Source organism: Mauremys reevesii, linkage group 5 (genome assembly GCF_016161935.1).
Source record: "Mauremys reevesii isolate NIE-2019 linkage group 5, ASM1616193v1, whole genome shotgun sequence".
Taxonomy (NCBI): domain Eukaryota; kingdom Metazoa; phylum Chordata; order Testudines; family Geoemydidae; genus Mauremys; species Mauremys reevesii.
The window spans coordinates 121,677,141-121,699,469 of NC_052627.1; the positions used below are offsets into that span (position 1 = coordinate 121,677,141).

At 42.3% G+C, this 22,329-nt stretch overlaps 1 long non-coding RNA gene across 1 annotated transcript; it reads left to right on the forward strand.

Annotated features, from left to right (window-relative positions):
* Positions 1-1,972: 1,972 nt before the first annotated feature.
* Positions 1,973-20,746, forward strand: LOC120407155. The gene is made up of 4 exons (XR_005599819.1): positions 1,973-2,024; positions 19,265-19,330; positions 19,475-19,567; positions 20,173-20,746. It is a non-coding gene; the product is annotated as an uncharacterized LOC120407155 (long non-coding RNA).
* Positions 20,747-22,329: the final 1,583 nt, after the last annotated feature.

A 22,329-nucleotide genomic window follows, 5' to 3' on the forward strand; every position in this document is an offset into this window, starting at 1 on the left:
TGAGGCAGAACCAAGTAAACCTAGACCATTACTATTATTACTTTACATATATGATTACAATATATGCATATATAAGGTGTATATATAATAAGTACATTATAAACACTGATAAAGTAAGCCACCTAACACCACTGTTGGTTAGAGAAATACTGTATTTAACTCACACACTTACAGAGACTTACTTTGGGCAAATGAGTGAATAGAGTTTTGCAAGGCTACATTAGACCTCCACCCTTCTCCTGATCAAGAGTGTGCAAAGGACAGAAATAAGTTGGACAAATGTAAAATAATGTTGATATTATAGATCACGAATGGAAGTTAGAAGTTCTTTACTATTTGGCTTACAACACCACAGTGAACAAATATGGAAAGATACCAAGTTTTCAATGTCATTCAAGCAAGTGAAACTTCTGTTATGTTTGCTGGTGTGGTCAGGAGCAGCTTGCACAGGAAGGGTCAAATTCAACCATCACTTACCATCAGTGTGGTTTCAAGGGTGTATAGCAGAGCAGCATTTGACCCTGTACCTTTTTAGTTTGGTTGGGGAAAAACTCTGACCACAAATATCTTGATGCCACCAGTGGTGGAGTAAAATCCTCCAACTGGTTTGGTTTGTCTTGCTGTTCAAACTTAGCAATGCAGAGAGAAGAAGCGGAACATTTTAAGGCAACAAAATTTATCTGAACAAATACTGGAAAGCTGCTTTAATGGGAAAAAGCAGCTCAGTTGTGTCCACAGATGGCTGAGCAGCTAGTTGTTTTAAAATGAGCACTTGTTCCAGGTATGCCCTTCGCTACTTCATTTTTAGCTGCTTTTCTTTGTCCAGCAAAGATACTTATTGGAACTGACATCCTCTTGAATAGGGGTGAAATTCTATCAGACTTCAAATGAAGTCTTCCAATTATATTCAAAATAGGTGGCGGGAGTGATCCCAAGTGTAACACAACAGTTCTGAAACATGGCAAAGAAAGACATGGTTTTCTATTTCAGTCCAAGCATGGGTTCTTCTATGTGTGTTTGTATTATATTATTTGACAGCCATTTTTGTTTTGTTTTGTAGCAGCTAACAGCCCTGTGCTACATATTTTTCCTGCAGTCTATGAAAACTAATGTACTGTAACATTTTGGTTGAAATTTAAATGGGGAGTTGGTGCCAGAATCAGGAAACAGGCAACATTCTCTGATTTACAGAAACATGCAGATCACCTTTTCTCACTTACGTAACATAAAAAGAGAAGAAACCCTCAATGGGCTTTATGGCTTTATATTGTTGATGTTATAGCCACATATTGTTATATTGTAATGCTCTGGTTCTATTCTTAAGGATTCACATAGTTGGCTCATTCTGATGATGATTTCCCTTTAATTACTAAATATGGAAATCCTCTAAGAATGCGCCTTTTTTTTCTAGGCAGTAGTTGTATGGGAATCCATCATTCTCATATTCATTTAAGGATTGTTTCAGGCTGTTTCATACTCTTGGAAATGGGATATGGAGACTTTAATCTCCAAGGCCTGATCTATATATAGGTTTTGTACCAGCATAACTATGTAGATAGGGATGTGATTTTTTTCCCTCGCTGGCATAGTTATACCAGTACAACTCCTAGAGTGGACAGAGCTATAGCTGTTGTGATGGAGCAAAGCCGGATGGCTACAGGAAAGTACTGAGGAGCAGGTATGTTAGCTCCAGGCTAAGCAAATCCCTAGTACCATGGGAACCAAAATGGCAGTTGCTCCAGGCTAATCAAGGCACCTGGGGCCAATTAAGAACTTTCTAGAAGGCACCGGAGAGAGCTACATTGATTGGAGCACCTGCAGCCAATCAGGACAGGCTAATCAAGGCACCTGGTATAAAAAGGGGAGCTCACTCCAGTCAAGGGAGAGGAGCCAGAGGAAGGAAGTGCGAATGAGGAGCTGGGAGCAAGAGACACAAGGAACTAAGAACTGAGAGGGGGTACTACTGGAGGATTGAGGAAAACACCATACAATCAAGCAGCATCAGACACCAGGAGGATCCTGTGGTGAGGATAAAGAAGGTGTTTGAAGGAGGCTATGGGGAAGTAGCCCAGGGAGCTGTAGCGGTCAAGCAGCGGTTACAAGTAGCACTATAGAGACTGCTGCAATTCACATGGCCCTGGGCTGGAACCCGGAGTAGAGGGCGGGCCCGGGTTCCCCCCTAGCCCCGCTACTCCTAATCAGACATAGGAGTAGTTGACCCAGACTATGGGTTTCATCCAAGGGAAAAACCACTGAGGGGAAGAAATCCGCCAATAAGCACAGGACCTACTAGAGGAGAGGAGGAACTTTGCCACACTGTATACTTATACTCGTAACACTTTGGGCATGTCTACACTATGGGTGCTACAGCTTCCTACGCTATTGAAAGGGATTTTCCCATCAATGTAGGTAATCCACCTCCCCAAGTGGTGGTAGCTTGATCGATGGAAGAATTTTTCCACTGATCTAGCCGTGTCTATGCCAGGGTTAGGTCGGCTTAACTGTGGAGCTATAGGGTCGGCTTAACTGTGGAGCTACATCCTTGAGTGATGTAGGTAGGTCGGTCTACATTGTAAGTGTAGACCAGGGCTTATTCCTCTTGCAAACCTGAAATAAGCTATACCAGTGTAAGCACCTTTATACCAGTATAGCTGAATGCACACTAGTGGGGATTGTATTGCTTTAGCTATACCGGTATAGTAAAAAGCTACAACTTCCTAGTGTAAATAAGGCCTTACGCACTGCAACTGGGGTGTGATTTGCAGCTTGTTTAGATGTACCAGTGCTAACTTCAATCTAGCTAGCTTGCTAAAAATAACAGTGAGGACATGGTGGCATGTCTTGGGCTGCACAAGAGGGTATGTATACAGGGGGTTCAGGCTGGTTTGTGCAGCCAGCGCCAAAGTCTGTACCCTGGTGTCATCACTTCTATTCTAGTGAGCTAATCAAAGTAGAGCTAGTGCAGGTACATCTACAAGAGCTGCCATTCACATCCCCAGCTGCAGTGTAGAGGTATCTTTAATCATTGCTTTGACACCAGACCAGGTGGGTAGTGGTGAAAAACCATTACTACCGGAACACAGTCACCAAGATCCAAATGTCCATATTTTAAAAACCATCCTCCAATGGGGATAAATCGCAGGATCCCTTGTTGGCAATCTCAGCGCAGAGGTTAATGGCTGAAGTGGAGATTTCCGTCTTGCGAAGCAGTCCCACCAGTAGGTTTTGGGGCATGCTGGAAGGACAGGGTGGGTTAGCCTGCATTGCCGCTGCTCCTGAGGCACTGTGGGTAAAAGGAGATTTTCAATTGTAAAGGTTCCTTAAATGGGCAATAAACTCATTTTAGAATTGTGTATAAATAGAAATGGAGACAGATGTGAATAGCAAAATTGGGCATGAGAGTCCATCAGTCAGACCCTTAGATAAGGTCCTGTTGTAACGTTTGGACCCTGAGCTAAATGTCTCCATAGTCTGGGGCACAGAGGATCTGGAGAGAGTTGCTGGGAGCTTGTATAAGCCCCATGTCAACATTTTCCTTTCTATATCCAGGGGCCACTGCCACTCTTCCAACTCAAAGCCATGAAGAGTCATGCCTAAAAATTTTTGTTGAAAATATTAGTCAACTGGATATTTCTAATATGGACTCATGGTCCATCTCATGCAGGAGACATTGAGCTTTGCCTTCATTCTACCTGTGCAACTGGTCTGGGTCCCTTTCTTTCCCTGGTAACTTGGGGTCAGCAGGAGCAGCCAGCACCATCAGGCCATTGCCTCTTCTTTCTCTAATGTGGTGGGGGATTCTTCCAACCTCATCCTGCTAAAGGGACATGGGCTAGGCTAGCAGGACTCCTCTGAGTCACATTCAACAGGAAGGATTGGGTCTTGGGATACAGGTTTCTTCTTTGCTTGTACCATGTGGTTGGGCCTATAGGACTTTTCTTCCGCTATCCGCACAAAGGGGAAGGGGCTTGAAGGTTCTCTTCTCCCACCGACCCAGAGAACATGCAAGTCATCTTTATCACCACTAACCATGGAAGCCATGAGAAAGGAGAAGGTCCTTCTCTTCCACACACATATAGTCAGGTGAGAAAGGAAAGGACTTAATGGCTCATGTGACAGTAGGTCTGCCTGATTAGCTCACTGATTAGAATCCCACAAGCAATTCAGGACAGTGCTCTAAAATTTGTCCAATCTGAAAACATCTCTGATACAGTCAGAGCATTGCAGGTAGGGAGGCAAAGGGCAGTTTAGTTCTCATCCAAACTAGCTTCCATGGGAAGGGATTCTCTTTGAGACTACTGCTTATTCTGCAAATACACGCTTGTTTTACTGTTACAATCTTGTCCCCATCCCCACATTTGTTGGCTTAATTCACTTGTTGCATCTTGTCACCAATCATGAGCTCCCTGGGGCAGGATGCAGCACATGAGGATTGGCAGCACGATGAGGCTCTGATCCCCAATCAGAGCTGCTGTCATTCAAACAATGAATAATCTATACTCCTCCCACCAGAAGGTCAGAAACTCCAGAGGCCTATAACTGCCACGAAAAGTTATCCTCCTAGTTTAAAAACAAATAGCTAAAAAAGGTATATCCTGGTGTATTAACTGTTTTGCAACATTTTTCAAAAAAGAAACCATTCTTTGCAGTGGGTCAAATGCAGGTCCTTGGGAGTTTTTATTACTAGACTCATATAATTGCAAGTGTAACCGATGTCGATTTCTTGTTTCAATTACCAAGGCAGATTGCCAGTGCCTTCTGTGCCAAACTGATTTCAGTGCTATTACAGTCTCACTTCTGCTGCTGTGTATTAAATACTTTATTGCCTAAATATGTGAAGTGGCACTAATGTCCCACGTGGTGTGATGGTGGGAAAAATATCCATACATTGTCTGGCTGTAGAAACTCAGTATACTCCACTGTCCCTGGCTACATGACACCTTCTCTAAGGATGGTACATTTCCAATGAGACACTTTTTATCTAGGTCAGTCCAGCTGACTACAAAAACTTCTAAACATTGCTGATAGGGATGCAGGTCCAGCAGGATCTAGGTTCAGTTCCCAGCTCTATCCTGGACCTTGAGCAAGTCTTAGTCTTTCTGGACCCAATTTACTCATCTGGAAAACGTGGGGGTAATAATATGTTCCTCTCTCCTTTACACATGATGGCATACAAGTACATGACCAAGGCAAACACCAAAACAAGTTATGGCCATGCTGTTTTTCAGAAGGACCACCTAGATTTATAGGCATACAAGATGGAAAACACCTGTGAGATCATCTAGTCAATCCCCTGCTAATGCTCAATTGTTCTTTCAGCGTATTGTCTAGTACCTTATCCTGATTAGCTTTAAGTCACATTAAGATTTTGAGGGTTTACTTTTCTCCTGATTTATGGTGGTTGTTTTTAGGTGCATGGTTTAGGAGTAAAAAATCAGATTTTGTTTGTGTTTAAAACATCTCAACTAAAAAAAAAAAAAGATAAAGAAGTATTGAACCCCCTCTAATGCCCCTTCTTCCCAGAAATCAGCACTCACAGAGAGTGCAAGGGAGTTTATAGAACCAGCTGCAAATGCAGGGAGGGAAAAAATCAATATTGTGTAATCCAGTGGTGAGTGTGTGTGTTACAGGTCCCATTCAGTGCTGATCCACAGAGGATCTGAGTTACAGCAACCACCTGCAGAGCCTTGGGTTCTTAAACTCATTCTATTCTGTCACAGCTCATTCTTTTAATTCTAGAGGTCCCCATTCCAATCCCCAGGGTGCTGACCAAGAGGTAAACTGCACAACTAGACCTGTTTAGCATCTGTTTTAGTGAGGCTTGATCCTGTGTGCTTTACTGAGAGTTGAAGGCAGTCAGCACCTCAGAGTAGGAGGTGCACCACAGGGGCCCCAATCTGGGGTGGGGAATTAAGTACATTTAAGTCCCATTGAAATCATATTAAGCACATGCTTAAATGCTTTCCTGGACATGGGTGAATATAAGCACACGCTTAAGAGATTTCTTCAGTCAGGGTCAGGATCTTTCAATGGGGTAGGGGTTTATTAGATTCAATCAGTTTCAACAGGAAACCAGAAACCTAATTCCTAATTTGTAGGGGATCATATATTTGTTTAAAACCTTGCAAACGTAGTGGACTGGAACAGCATTTAAACAAGAAAATGAATGAAACAAGACACCAAATGAAAACAGAGACTACAGTATGTAGAAAATGATCATTTACATTTTTTCTTCCACGTGTAATTACATTCAAAAAAGCAATATAGTAACAAAAAATCATTAGGTAATTGAAATAAGTGTATATCATCAGTGGAGATATTAGGTTACACCAATGTCATCACCTGGAAGCCTGTAGTTTTTAAACTGATTTTCAGTACTAAGGATAGTGTGTTTTGTCCTGCATGCACAGTGCCAGCTCCGTTTAATTTGGTAGGACACATGCTATCCATCTGTGTGTCTGGGGTACTTCCTACTGACTGCTTCAAAAAGCAACATTTCCTGTACACATTCTTCAGAACTGTCAAAAACAGCCATGTAATTTATTGATCCAACCTAATCGAGTTAAATGGGCTCAGCGCTAAATTGAAGCAGTTTTAATAAGAACTGGATACAGTATTAGAGTAACTCTGTAGAAAACTCTTGAAATAAACAAATACAGTGCAGAAGGAAAACACCCCTAACCTTCTGAACTGGCTGAAAACAGGGAAATGTCATTTATAAGTACATTTCTGCAGCTTTTTTCTTTTTTACAAAATCCCTTATTACTAAATACAATAGTAGAGAAATTTAGAGAGTAAAATTCACTCTGTGCAGAAGGGCTGAAGTGGAACTGCCCTTACGCTGGGTCTCTGCACATGGGTGAAATTCCACCATAAGAAGTGGTCCGTGGGAGTATAGCTGTGGAATATGGTAGTCTTATGATAAGTACTCCCACAAAGCCTGATGCAAAACAGCAACAATGCATTTCCCAAACCCCACAGGGTTTTTTTTGTTTTTAAGTGTTGAGCTGCAGGGAGAGGTTGTACATTTTGCTGATTCCTTCTCTCCATGACCCCATGCTACAGATGTCTCCATGGAAAAACCACATCAAGATCAGCTTCTTCCTCCTGATACACTTAGGAGTGGTAAGCCCATGTGTTCTTTCCCCTGGAGTTATTTCTGTGGCAGGTGCAATTTCTAGCAGCAGTTTCTGGAGCATATGGCTCCTAACCCCTGGTGAAACATTGCTCTTTGTGTGGCCAGTGTGAAAAGAAACACGTTTGGCCTGGGCTGGCACAAATAGCCTGCCTATATTTTTCTGCCCACTCACTGGGGCTTACTCTGAAAGAATTTTTAGTGCTGCTGACTCGATGGTTACTGAGAAAAGAACTAATTTAGTACCTGAGAATGCTGACATCATGTTATTTGTGAGGGTAAATCTGCCACATTTTGAGTTCCATGGGTCATTCTAGAAGAAAGTAGGGGATACTGAAAAAACTAAGGAGTAAACAAGGCCTTTGAGCTACTTTTTACTGCATATGTAAAAGCAACAAAGAATCCTGTGGCACCTTATAGACTAACAGACGTTCTGCAGCATGAGCTTTCGTGGGTGAATACCCACTTCTTCAGATGCAAGAAGTTCTTCAGACTTCTTACTGCATAGGCCTTATTGTTACACACACTCAGCAGCACCAGGCATCTTTAAGTGCTGCTGTGTGCTACAACCTGCCAGATATATCCCAGCTATTTCAGCCTTGGCTGGGCCTGGTGAGATGTGAACAAACAAATAGGGTTCAGTTTGCTTGTTCTGGAACATGGGGTAACTTTAGATACAAAACAACTTAACAGGAGAAAAGTAAAGTTATTTCTTCCTAGGAGTTAAGCTCTCACGACAAATTTGGTCCAGTCACATCTTGTAAGAGCTGGACTCAGGAAGCCAATTGTAGCACATAACCACTATATTGAGCAATGCTAAATATTGGTATATTCCCAGTGGACAGCACTATTTATATTAACTGTCATCTATATATCCATATAAATATAGCCATTCTTTTTTCTATAGCACTCCCATAGCAACATCTGCACACAGAATAGAAAGATGGAAACTTCAGGGCCCTGTGCTTTGATTCAAAAAAGCACTTTAGCACACGCTTAAGTCCACCCCTATTCAGAAATCACCAATTATCACTAGTGATTACCATTGAATTGCTTCTGACTTTGCTAGGTTTCATTTGCAGTTAGGTCAGAGTTTGTTAATAACATTATTATTGTTCCATGTAGCTCATTACCCACCTAACAGACCATGTTGCTTCCCTCTTTGGATCCATCCAGTGGCTTCCCTTTACCTTATCAACTTTAAACTTCTCATCCTTGCTGTGACGAGGTGCTCTACTCACAGCAGGTATGGTGCCCCCTCCTGATCACTTGGGGATTAGCTCTCAAGGTCAACGCCCCTTCCCATGGTTGCACACCATCACACGGTCTCTCTCTCTGGTCTGCAGTCCCTCTCTGACCCCAGAAACTGCAGTGTCCTCATCGTCACTTAGCCCCCCGGCCAGGTCACTCTGCGTTTCCCCCCTTCCAGGGTATCAAAGCCTTTCCTTCAGCAGTCCTGGGCAGTCTTCCCATTCACTGCATCAGGTGCCACTCCTTCAGTGGCTGGTATGGAAATCCGGGCCCGCCCTCTACGCCAGGTTCCAGTCCAGGGACCCTCAGCCCAGCAGCTCTGGGCTTTACTGTCTCAGCCCTCACTGCTCCTTCCCTAGATTGCTTCTTATCTCTCCTGGTTTCCCTCCTTGCTCTGGGTGTACCAGCTTCAAACCCTCCTCCATCTTCCCAGAGAGTGACTGTAACCCCTCTCTGTTACCAGCTTCCTGGCTTATATAGGCCTCTTCCTTCCCAGCTGAGCCTGCTTACAATCAATCCCTGCTCCCTGGCTCTTCCTCCAAGTGCAGCCTGTGGAGTTAATAGGCCTACCTGGCCACCTTAACCCCTTCCAGTCCTGTGTGAGGTGGGCACTCCATCATACGTGCCTTTAAGGCCATGGCAGCTCATCTCCTGACCACATCACAGACACTATTTTTCAGTGTCTCCCATTTCATGATCTTCACTCTTCCAACTATAACAATCTCTTCTTTTCCCCGCTCCTCCTCCCATTTTTATGCCTTCTTTTCAGCTGCCCCCTGTGTATCGAACAACCTCCCAACGTCTCTGGGTCAGGCATCTTCCCTCTCCTCATTCCAAGACTCAAGTGTGTAGAGTTGATTGAATAATTCCTCAAATTTCTTCTCACTTTCTGTTCACAAAATATACGTGCGCAACTAGCAACATTCTTGTATTTATCAATGATCTGAGATTATTCAATAATTATTTTGTTTTGCTATATGAATAGCTTGTAAACTGTTCAGTGCAAATAGGTGATATTCAGTTTTGCACCATGCTATTATTGATTCATTAATTATTACATTTTAATTCTGGCAGTGCCCATCATGTGAAGGGCTCTATACAAAGAGAAAGCAACGCCCAGTGTCTGGGGGCAAGTAACTTGAATCATGGACACAATATGAATTTTCAGTTCCAAATTTGCTTTCACTGACTAGCCAAGTATTTGCTTTCAGCAAGAATTCATGGTAGCATAGCTGAGTGGTCTGCAAACTGTTTTGATTGCGCACCCCTATCAGTAAAAAACATTTTGAGCATGCACCCCATGCCACGCACCCCATGCCACGCCGGCTCTACCATTTTTGCCAAAAAAACCAAAAAAAGCCGCTCAGACTCCTGCCCAAACTGCTGAAGCAAAAAAACCAAAAAACAAAAACACGCTCCTCCCGCCATGCACCCCCCAAGGATCCTCTTGCGCACCCCATTTTGGAGACCACTGGTATAGCTCAACCATTGAGCATTCACAGGAAGTAACTATGATCAAATGCAAATTGATTTTTCAGTCTGAATGAATCTGCACAAGGCTTTTCCCCCTCACTATTTGTTCTGCTCTTAAGGCCCCAGTTAAGCAAAGCAAAGCACTTAATCACATGCCTAAATCCCACGACTTTAAGCATGTGCTTAAAGTTAAGCATCTACTGAAGTGTTTTGCTGAATTAGTGTGCACAGCCTGATGATAGTCTTTCCATTGACTTCAATGGAAAATAGGTAATGGGTAAGAAAAGAGACCAAGTTCTAAATGACCTGCAAAAAATGGGTGGTATGTTTCTTTCCTGTCCAGATAAATATTGCATGTAGAAAGTGTTACTGTTCTGGCCCAGTTTGGTTTGCAATTTCATTTAGTCTGTTCAAATATTTGATGGGAAAACTCTAAGCAGTCATCATGTAACCCCCTTTACCCTATAGTATCCTGCCTGGGAAAGAATCGTGTAAGCCTCCACTTCCGGAGAGGATTTATTTGCAAGATTGTTGCTTATTCAGAAAGCTTTTAATAGAAATGTCCCATTTTATTTACCTGCGTTAATTTCTGGATTCTGCCCAGGTTGTTCTCTTCAGTCTTGCTAACAGTGACCTTCTGTCCATTCCTACAATCAATCAATCAGTGTTCTGTTTAAAAAAATACTTTACCATAACAAGCCCTGTGTTTGCAGAAGATCTTACCTTTGGAATTGGGGGTGTATGATTTCTCATGGTCAGTTTAAGTGATTAAAAAGGCATTAGGACATCTGCGGAAACAAACAACATTGCAGCTGGTGTTTGCTGTTAAAATAAAACGACATACTTTTCAAATGCAAGCCAGGAGACCTGATAATAATGGTAACACTTGGGGTATGCAGTATCTTCTATATAGGGAATTCAAACTGCTTGCCAAACGAGTTCATTTTCATTATACCTCTGCGAGGTACGCGTAGGGTAAGTATCATTATCAACATTTAACAAATGGGGCACAGAGAGGTTAAATGACTAGACCAAGGTAAAACAAAGAAATCAGAGACAGAGCCAAAAATAGGACCCCAGAGACCTGAGTACTGCCAGATTGCTGCTCTACCTATTAAACATCACTGTCACACTTCAACTAAGTTCTGATCGATTTTATCCAATGCCCTGGGGTGGGTGGGGGGGGGAAACAAAGCCTCATTTTTCTTGATCACTCTTACTCTAAGTAGGAACTTTCCTTGGTTAAAATGTGCTTTGACTGATTGTTCTGAACTGTTATGGACTCTTACTGCAATGGGGTGTGGAGCTGCTGATTCACTTTCTTCATGCCTGTGTCAGGAACGATGGCGTGCTTCAAAAATAACGTTTTGTGAGCAGATGGTTTGTATGTAACTGTTCTGCACTTGAAAATATTTGCTCATGAGCATGTTCTGTAGAAAGGAAGGGTGGTTAAGGCATTGCCCTAGGATTTGAGATCTGCTTTCACTTCCTAGTTCTGCCACAGACTTCCTTTATGATGTTGGGCAAATCACTTAGGGTTAGATTGTGTAGCTACAGTGCCCCAAGTCAGTGGTTCTCAACCAGGGACATGGGTATCTCGGAGGCACATAGAGGTCTTCCGGGGGTACATCAGCTCATCTAGACGTTTGCCTAATTTTACTGTGGGCTACTTAAAAAAGCACTAGCCAAGTTGGTACAAACTAAAATTTCATACAATGGCATGTTTAAACTGCTCTGTACACTATACATTGAAATGTAAGGACCATATTTTTATTTCGGTTGATTTATTTTATAATGATGTGGTAAAAACGCGAAAGCCAGCCGTTTTCCAGTAACAGTGTGCTGTGACACTTTCTTGTATTCTTATGTCTGATTTTGTAAGCAAGTCGTTTTTAAGTGAGCTGAAACTTGGGGGACGCAAGACAAATCAGACTCCCGAAAGGGGTACAATAGTCGGGAAAGGTTGAGAGCCATTGTGAAGTGAAAACCTCTTGCCCTGGGGAGGGAATAAGTTACTTCATCCTCTTTTGTGGAGCAGCGTACTCCTTCCTGTGAACCTGACTGGCTACTCTGGGCAGTGGGTGGGGGGATCCAAGACTCTTTCCACTGTCTATGTAGGTACTTATATGGCTCTCATTATATGCCCCTCTTCACCCTCTCACTGCCTACTTGTGCACAGCAGGGAGCACCAGGGGACTAGCTTCGGCTCTTTTTCCTCTGTCCAGAGTCACAAGCCAGGCAGGAGAGTAAGGGACTCCTTTTTCTCCCTGCACAGCCGGGTATGGAATGTGACAATCTGGCTGGGTGCTGAGGAAGGATATCAGTGCTTCATCCGCTATCTAATGAGGCTTCCTTAATAGTGCTAGGCAAACCAGTTCAGATCAAATGAAAACCTGGGGTGAAATCCTGACCTCTTTGAAGTCAATGGGAGTTTTGCCATTGATTTCACTGGGAAGGCCAAGACTTCACCCTGAATTTTTAACCTTGCTGAGACAGCAGCGTTATTGAGGTTCAAAAGAGTTTGAATTATCCCTTCTTTTACATGCTGGAACACCCCTCTACAATGCACAGTCTCAGATGGGATCACACTGGAAGTACCAAAACATCATGAAAAAGACTTTTTACATGCGTTTTCCAGTTCTGTTCTGAAGACCTCCTAGGATCAGATAGTTTAGATTATTCATAGATATTATAGTAGAAGGCCAGAAGGGGCCATTAGATTATTTATTCTGACCTCATGCATACCAGAGGCCACAGAATATGCCACCCAGTAACTCCTGCATAAGCACCTTTACTTTTTTGTGTTTCTCTATCACAGCTCCCAACTATTTGAGGTTTACACATTACGTCTCAGAAATTAGTACACTGAACCTACCAACATCCTGTTCTTCTCCCCACTCTTGGAAAGGGAGGTGATCTTGAAACAGAATGGTATTCTCCAGGAGGGACTCCCCAACTCACAGTTCAAAAGCATTGGACTAAAGTGGATTCCACTCACGCGAAAAATTGAAACCAGATCACAACAGCCAGTTTGTTAGAATCTGAGTTCAGCAGATCTACACTAAACCTAGTGGGTCCAGCAATTAAATAATATGGTTACATAGCTTAATTCTGAGGTGGAAAGTTGTCCTCCAGGTATCTGTGTCCATTAGGCATGCACTTTCACTATGACTATAATATTTACTTTGACACCCTGCATGGCCTCTTAACAGCTACTGCATTTGAGGGACTCTATGGAAAATTGAAAAGCTCCTGGGATTTTGTGACTCCTATTTACCTTCAGATTGCAGGGGAGAGAGTGCAAGGAGATGAACAGCATTTGTGGACCAATTTGGCTAGTATTGGGAACCCGAATTGCCTTTCCGCCTGGTGTTTTTTTGCAGCCTGTGGCTGGTGCATTGCTCCGCTTTTCAGTCAGTACACTATGAAGAGTGTCTGAATAAAGTATTTAAAAAAAATCTTTCCTTTGGAAATTACTTTGCATTTTTATCATTTCATTTATCTAATGTAATTATAGTACAATAACAATAGGTGCATGTAAACAATTCATTGTCCTCCAGTCTGGACTACTGACAGTTTTAATTAGAGACTTTGCTTTTACTACATTACATACCGCAAGCACTTCTAAACAGCATCCAAAAATAAATCACCCTTGCGTTTAGGGACCTGATCCATCGTCGTCCATCAAAGCCAGTGGAAAGACTCCCATTTACTTCAATGGGCTTTGGCTCAGGCACTGGCAACATTTCTAGAGGCTTGATTTTTCTTTCCATTTTACATCAGGACTGTGGAGAGTAGAATCAGACCTGAGGCTGTCCTCTATACTCATGACCAGGTATCAAGATACTCCAAAGATCAATTCAAAAGGCAAAGAACTAGAGAGATTTTCCTGTTTGGTGGAAAACAACGTTATTTTCTTTGGCTTGGTGATCCAAAAATATAAACACTCTGCACTTCAGAGGAAGGGCAGGATTTGGCATTGCAAACTAGAGAGCCCAACTTAGCCGCGTTAAGAAGTTGTGTCTTATGTGCAAACTAGCGCTAAGTAAACAACTCTCTGGTTCATGAGCCTGAGCAAAATTATACACGGCCAGAATTAATTAGGAAAAAAAAAAAGTATTGACCATGGAAAATGGCTAAGAAACATGTTGAAGGCCGGAGTGGTGAATACTTTATTAGCCTTCTGAGATGTTCTGCACTTCAGTGTCAAGTTGAAACACACTGAGACCCAAAGATGTCCACAATGTAAGAACAGCTGCATCTTAACTCTTATACTTAGATTTACTTGAATAAATATCACCAGGGCTGAGACCTATCATATAGGGCTTTAGATAGCTGACAGAGTAACAAAGAAGCTTCACAAAGTAGGTCTCAGGCTGAATACTGGGTTAATATTCTTTAATCCCAAAGGACTTTTCAGACAAATATATCCCTGCAGAGGTCTATTTACTCAACATTTGGCATTTAAAATAGGTATAGTACCAAGATTAAGCTTTTCTGAGCCTCTGTTTGTGTTCTGAAAATCAATATTGCAGTAAGAGGAAAGGTTCTTTGAATGCTATTATTCTTGTGACTTTATAATTCATTTTCCCATAAGACGTCTGCGAATAACCAGAAACCCATAATGTCTTAATTACTCATGAAAAATATACTTCACTGCTGATATATATACATATTCAGGGTGAGAAATTTTTGCTAAAGGGCATATTAATTTCCTGGGTAACTTGACCTAGATTTTTCAGTGATTTGTTTATAAAAATCAGATCAGAGTGTTGATATGAACAAAGAAAACTCTTTACTTTTACTGCCTACATTTGTTTATCAGTTTATATTTCTTTGTCTCTTCCATCCTGATTCTGAGTATGGGTGTTAAATGGAAGGGAAAGACAAGCAAAACTGGAAAATAAAGGTAGTTAATTTTATTAATGGGTCAAAATAATATTTTAAAACCCAATAACAACCCCTTAGATTAAAACTGAGATTTTTTATGAGAACATCATAAAATAGCTACAGAAATTGTTCTCTTCTTTTTGTGTTCCAAACATAGTCCATACTTTTACTAACTAGCACCGTGCTCTATAGTTTAGCCAGTGCTATTGTTTAGCCTGGGAGTATGCCCTGTAGTATTACACACAATAGCTGGTGTTTGCAAGGTTTCACCTGAGCACTCTGTGCCTCAGTTTCCCTACATGTGAAAATGAGGATAATGATACTTGCCTCCTTTTTAAGGGCTTTTAGATCTACTGATGAAAAGCACCAGATAAGAATTAGGTGTTTCATGGAACCACAGGGCTAGAAGAGACCCGCAAGGGTCATACAGTCTGACCTCGGTCAAGATGCAGGATTTGTTGTGCCTGAACCATCCAAGACAGATGGCTATCCAGCCTCTTTTTGAAAACCTCCAGTGAAGGAGCTTCCACGACCTACACGTACAATGAGTTTAAACTGTGTTTTGGTTTTATAAATATCTTTTTGTGTTTTACCTGACTGCAAGGAGAAACTTAAATACATTTCCAGTGTTGGAGAAAAAGCTTTTCTCAGATGCCAGTAAATGTAACATTTTGGTACCCGCTACAAGGCTAACTCATTTCCAGGTAGATGGAACCTGCAGACTGAGAACAACAGGGAGTAAGTGGGGCTCACTTGTCAAGGGATATCTTGGAGGGTTTGACAGCTAGGAGATGGGTTGGGGTCTCGGGGTGGACAAGCAGCGGCAGTGGTGTCAGATCAACGGAGCTAATTTACAGATAAGTATAGTTGTGCGCAGCATTAGACTGCAGGTGCTGGACAATGCCTATGTTTACCTGCTGCTCGTGTTCGTCAGCAAGCGAAGGGTTTAGAATTCAACCAGTTTTAAGCTCAACATTACCTCCTACTATTTTTTCCCTCTCAGACTAGTGCTACCATCCTCACACAAAGGATCACAAGTACATAAAGTACAAAATGGATACCTAGTCACAAGAAATTACACGGAAGGGCCAGATTCCCAGCTGGTATAAATCAGCATAGCTCCACTGCAGTCAAAGGAGCTGCACTGATTTACAGGAGCTGAAGATCTGCCCATAGTATCTTAACATCACTGCTCCGGGAACATCCCTGCTCTTCCCAGGATTTCTAGAGAACCTTGGCCTCAGAATGAGTTTAGGGACTAATTAAATCCAGAGCAGCATCCTGCTGCTGAAGAAAGGTGGATTAGTAGGACAAAGCAATCCCTAAACAATATCAGGAGGCTATGCTAAGAGCAGGCCCTTCCCGGAGACTGGAATGCAGGCCAGAGGAGCATGTCAGATGGGAGGGGATGAGATGCAGGTCATCCATCTGCACATCCAAAGGTAAGGGCCCAGCCCTGGTGGGGAAGGTGGAATAGGGAGGAGCAGAAGGGAATGGAGAAGTGCTGCCGTTAGTTACCCCAGAGTTCGCTTCTTTTTCATTTGGAGTGTTTGCTTGTGTGTGAACTCAGGGTAATTCGGGAGTCACAAACCCAGCAAACCAAGCCCATCATTTACAGTTCAGTGACATTGTACAACCTGGACTCTATAGGTCTCACATAGGACAAGGGAGGGCCATCTATGTACATAGAGATAGCTCGGTCATATCCAAATCCTTGTTGCCCTGTGATTCCATTTTTAGACCTATACAGGACCATCTAGTAGAGCATGAACTGTATCCCTACAAAAACCAGAACAGTTCCAATAGCAACCTCCTGTAGGTAAATGAAGGGATAAAACCATATGTCTTCCATATTCAGAGCACATGCACTTGATGTATGGTAGCTCAGGTCTTCCATAATATCTCCCCTTTTAGCACTGGGAAAATCCTGACTCCTGGCATGTGGGGGGGATTATGAAATATACAAATATAGCCTTCTCATTATGTTCCAGGATTTGTGAACTTACAGGAGGGTACTTTCTGTTGTGTCTTGTGGGTTTTGAGAGTCTACAGCAAATATTTTGATCAGTCTAAATATAAAGATTAGAAAAGTACCCTATAAATAAACAATTCTTTGAACAGAGCAGTCCCCTTATTTCAATTTATACTTTGTGCATCTAACAAGCCATCTAACAAGCTTAGCTTTCATTCATATTGGTTTAGATTCCCCTCAACATGAAATATTGATGGGGTAATATCTTGCAGATACAGATCATCTAATACAAACAAAACTAAATTAAGCTTTTTTTAAAAGTCAAATAATGTTAAGGTCTGCAAAGCAGACAGGAGAAATGAAAGGCAGAGTTGGACTGTTAGAGCTCTGCCAGCATCCTTTATTCAGTTCTACTCTGCCTAAGCAGTAGCTGCTCTGTTGAAAAGGATGACACTATGGCTAAAGAACAATCATGGGAAATAGGAGATTGGCTAAAGTCACGTAGAAATAAATAGAGCTGATGGGGAAAATGGGGAGATTCAAAATCTCAAGTTGGTTTCTATGTTGCAGAGTTCAAATTGGAACAATTTTTATTTATTCAAGAATTTTCACCATTTTCTTTAAATCAACATTTTGCAGTTTTGCTTTCCCCCAAATTCCCTCCCATTGCTCACTTTTTCTCTTTGCCACTTAGTTCAACAAAATGAACCATGTCCAGATTTTGTTTTGTTTTCTATTTTTTTCCTTTTTCTTTTGCCACTCTAACTTTTCGACTCTTCCTCAACTTTGGAAAAGTTACAGTTACAGTTTCATTTTTCTTTTTGCCTCTCTATAACTTTTCCAAAGTGAACAAGTTTTGAAAAGTTGCAGGGGGATGGGGAGAGAAGGAAAAGGAAAAAGTGGGAAGCAAAAACCCCTTATTTATTCAGTTGTATTCAGTGGCAAGGAAGTGGGGGCGGGAAGGAGAAGATGGGGAACAAAACACCAAAATTAAATAATCAGTTTTCAGAACCAAAACTAATCTAAAATCTAATCAAAACTAATCTAAAATTTCAGTTAAAAACAAAATAACTTTTTTCTTTCGAAATTTCCCTTTGAAAAATTTGAAAAAGAGAGGTTGAAAATGACATTTTCCCACCATTATTTTATTTCCAGTGAACACCTATTTTGTGGACAGAAACAAAATTCAGTTGCAAAATGTCACCCTGCTCTACATAGGAACTTTGTATGAGTCATTGAAACCCAAACTTTCAGCGTCCAGTCATTTTGGGTCCCTGCATCTGGAGGGTATGTTTACACTGAAATTAGACACCTGCAGCTGGCTCGTGCCAGCTGTCTTGGGCTCGCAGGGCTCTGGATGATCCGGCTCGGATCGGATCTGGCTGCAGCCCAAGCTCTGGGACCCTCCCACTACACAGGGCCCTAGAGCTGCATGTTTTTAATTGCAGTGTGGACATACACTTAGTGCCCAGCTTGAGACACTTTGGCATCCAAAAATCAAGACACACATTTCTGAACTCTTTTAGAAAAAATATGGGCCTTAACCTCCCTGTTGTTCCCACACCCCGTCTGTAAAATGGGTCTAATGATCCTCTGCTTCTTGGAGGTGCAAGACTTAATGCATTAATGGCTGTAAAGTAATCTGAAACTAGTTCCCAAAGTTTTGAAAGTCCCTGTAAGAGCTGCTTGTTAGAGGTAACTGCTTCTGTGCTAAATGTTGCCGTGTGTGAACATTCACAAAGAGAAAGCTCTGGAAGGGGCCTGGAGGCAGATGAAGGTAGGAAGCAGCCCAGGGAAGTCACAGTGAGTCTGAGGGAGCAGACTTGAGCTATTTAGTACAGAATCACTGGCCTGGAACTCGGAGTAGAGGGTTCCCCTACCTACCCCCAGGAAAAGGGATGTAAAAGCCCCCTGAAGCCAGGAAGCAAGGACTATTGAGCCCAGACTGGGGCAGAAGACCTTGTATAAGGTCATTAGACTTTTTGTTTGTTGGGGTTATAAGTGACCTGGCTGGAGGGCTGAGTCCGGAGGAGGGGTAGGCACTGCAGGTTTGGAGGGGCTGTCAACAGGAGGCATCAAAGCTGAAGAGGGTCCTTCACCATGTCTCACCAGGAGCGGGTGCATGTGCTGCTGAGTGACCCCCGACACACTGCCTCAAAGAGTTCACCATCTAAGGCCCTGAATTTGAAATTCAGTGTGCAGGGACAGAAACCCGTGTGCTCATGGAGCCCCACTGACTTCAGCTGCAGGGTCAGGGATCAAAGTAGGAGCCATGCAAAAGTGTGGCTTTGTTCTCAGAGGGTTTCTGTAATGTTGTAGGGATTTTTGTTATGCCTGTTGCCACCTGGTGGCCAACATGAGAATAGCTATAGAATAGCTAAGGCTCTACTGAGCATGGTCCAGTGAGGTGGGGACATGGTGGGGTGGGAGTGAGGAGGTTGTTTGAGATGGAGTCTGATGAGTTGTCTAGGTGATCCTGTACCGAAATAACAGATCTCCTTTTTTTTCAGTTCTAAACTGTTTGGGGTCTTCATATATTACAGTTTTGCTGATACCTTCTTTTGCACCAGCTGGGGCAACTTCTAAACCTGGAACAACATTGCTGAGAGGTGAACGAACACTATTATCCCCACTTTACAGATGAGGAAATTAAGGCACAGTCAGTGACTTATCCAGGGCCTCACCGAAAGGGGCACAGAGCTTGGAGTACAAAGCCATGTCTCCTGACTCTCATTTTTTCTTTTTTTTTTCAGAAAAAAGACCTTCCTTCCTGTAAGCTGCTGAGTACACTGCCTCCAAATATGGCAAACAGGCATAGCTTCACCTCTACACATGAATGGCGTTGGGTATGATGAGAGGGTTATTCATTGGGCCACAGGGAAACACACGGCAGCTTCCAATCAAAACAAAATAGGGAAAATGTTATGTAAAATCAGCTCTGTATCCTTCTTTTTTTTTTTTTTTTTTTTAATAATTCCACTCTGTTGATCTCTTTTGACTGCTGGATGTTGTGACTTGTTTGCAGGGGATGTTTCTCCTGGCCTTGACCTATAGGTTAATATGTCAGTGCCCTCAGGGTAGACCCTTTAGTTCCTTCTTTTCTAATGGATTAAATATTATTCTTGGGTCTCTTAGAAGATGAGCCTTAAAGAGGCCACAAGACAGGAGAAAAAAGAGAGACTCTAGGTGTGCAAAAAGCTAAAGCCGGGTCACTTGGAAATGAAAGGGAGTTTTGCCATTTTTTGCAGTGGGGCCATTAGCCCAGCATGTTTTTTCAGTGAACTATCCAGAAATTAAACTTCCAGTATGAAGGGCACTGTCTGTGAATCTGACTGAAAACACAAACTCGCTCTGCAAGCAGTTCATGCTATCTGGGCTTTCATTCTGTTTGCAGTTGTACATGCTCAGGCATGACTAGCAGTTCTGGTCCAGTTTTATGTTTTCCTTGTAGGTTTCTGCTGGAGATGGGATATCAGTGATCAAGCTTTCAGAAGAGACTAGCAAGTTTTGGATGCCTTAGTTATTGGGGACCCGATTTAATGGAACCTGATTTTTCAGAACATGCTGGGCATCTACCCTTTGAAACCAGAACCATTTAAAGTGTCTCGAGTTGGATACCTCGAAAGGGAAGCAACCTAAATGACTCATCGCTTCTGAAAATCTTGGCCCTCCTTCCTACTTCAGTCTGTAGAAGCAGAGAATGAAAAAACCTTCTGTTGTAAGTTAGAAGAACAATCCATGAATGGCTTTAACATCCTCTGCCCTCCTCTTTCATAGCTACTGTGTATCTCTGTTTTACTAAGTTATTTAAACTGAGACTAAATTTCTTCCCAGGCTCCTGGCCCCTCATGGCATGTTTTCTCTGTTGGAGATTCAGTCCTTGTACATCATGTAGTAAATATAAAAAAGTAGGTTTACAGACCAGTGAATAGAGAAATCTCTTTCCAGGTCAATGCAAGAAATTATAGAGCCTTGGAAAGCCCTAGTTTTATCTCCTGCCAAAGGAGGGATTAAGGCACAATGATTCCCAGGCCTAAGGGGTTTTTTTTTTTGGTTTTTTTTTGCTTCTGCCTTCTTTGAGTGCAAACTGACAGAGACGAGTTTTCACTCCAAACAGCTGTCTGTTATTTGAATGGAGTCAGTTCCTAATCCCGCACATGACTATCATCAGAGTCTGCTGTAGTGGAAATGTTTCTAGTATCAAAACAAAGCCTTTGGCACAGAGACCTGTTTGAGCGGGCTCTACGCATAACCCCTGATTTCAAACACTATCTTTTCTCAAAAGGCAGCACTCTGTTGGCTACCAAGCTAGTCATTACCCAGTTAACTAAGAAAAGATGCACTGAGATTTGCATAATTATAAAGAAGCAAAATAAATATAAGATGTTCAAATGAAAATCAGTCCCTGGCATCTCTGTTTTTGTGTGTATGTGTTTTCTTTCCCTAAATGTCTATCTGGAAATTAGGATTTCAAGTAAAACTGGATCTAATAATTAATGGGATGTTCTTAGCTCAAAATTATATATCCCAAGACATCACTTTGTTGGATATATTTACAGCAGCTCTAGATGAATTTTATAAGGTTTGGATTGAATAAGTATCCAAAATGCTTATTTGGTAATTTGCACTTGTATGCTACCTGCTGTTGAGGGTCACGGATTACTTAACACAAGGAATAAGTTTTATTATCTCCATTTTACAGGTGGAGAAACTGAGTCACAGAAAAGTTAAGGCCAAATTCTTCACACTTGGGTGACTAACGTTAAAAAGAAAGGCTAATGGAAGAATGGTGTTGTGGTTAAGGCTATGCACTTGGCTATGGAAGGTTTAGGTTCAGTGCCTGGCTTGGCTACAGATTTCTTGCCTGACCTTAGACAAGTCACAATTTCTTCGTCCCTCAGATTCCATTCTGTTGTAGTGTAACTATGAAAAAGGAGTCACAGTTTCTCCAGAGAGAGCCACGGTTGCCCAGTGATTTCAATGCAGGATTGGGTACCAGGAGCTCTTGAGTTATAATCCAGACCCTGCCATTGAATTGTGTATGGCCTGGAACACTTCACTTTGGAAGCACCCTCCCTGCTGTGGTAGAATTGTACAGGCCGTCAAATGCAGCACAGCAGCATGGTTCTATAGGGCAGGAGTGCAGGCCAAGGAGGGGGCTGCATTAATTGTCCTGTGGTGGCCTATTGCAGCTGTATTGTAGAAGTGAGGCAAGGATGTAATTCATGGCTGGGTTAAGGGGTGCTGTGCCTGAGGGCTAGGGAGGGAGGAGACGCAGTATCAGTTGTGAGAGAAGCAGACAAGCAAGTGGTGAAGATTGACCTCACTGGTGAATCAACAGGTGGGGTGGCCAGTGTGATCAAAGAGAAGACTGGGTGAGTAGGAAGGGGTAGAGGTCTGAAGGCCCTGGAAGGCGAGAGCAGAGTATCAAAAATGGCGTGAGGGGAACTTCAGCGGTAGTAAATTTACGACTCTTCTCTCTAATTAACACCTACATTTGGCATAATAGTCCCCATTAAACTGATTTAATGCTCAGTTCAAAAGGCTTTAGAAACTCCGCTAGGGAAGAATCAGTGTACTCAGGAATTTCTATCATAAACCCCTTTGA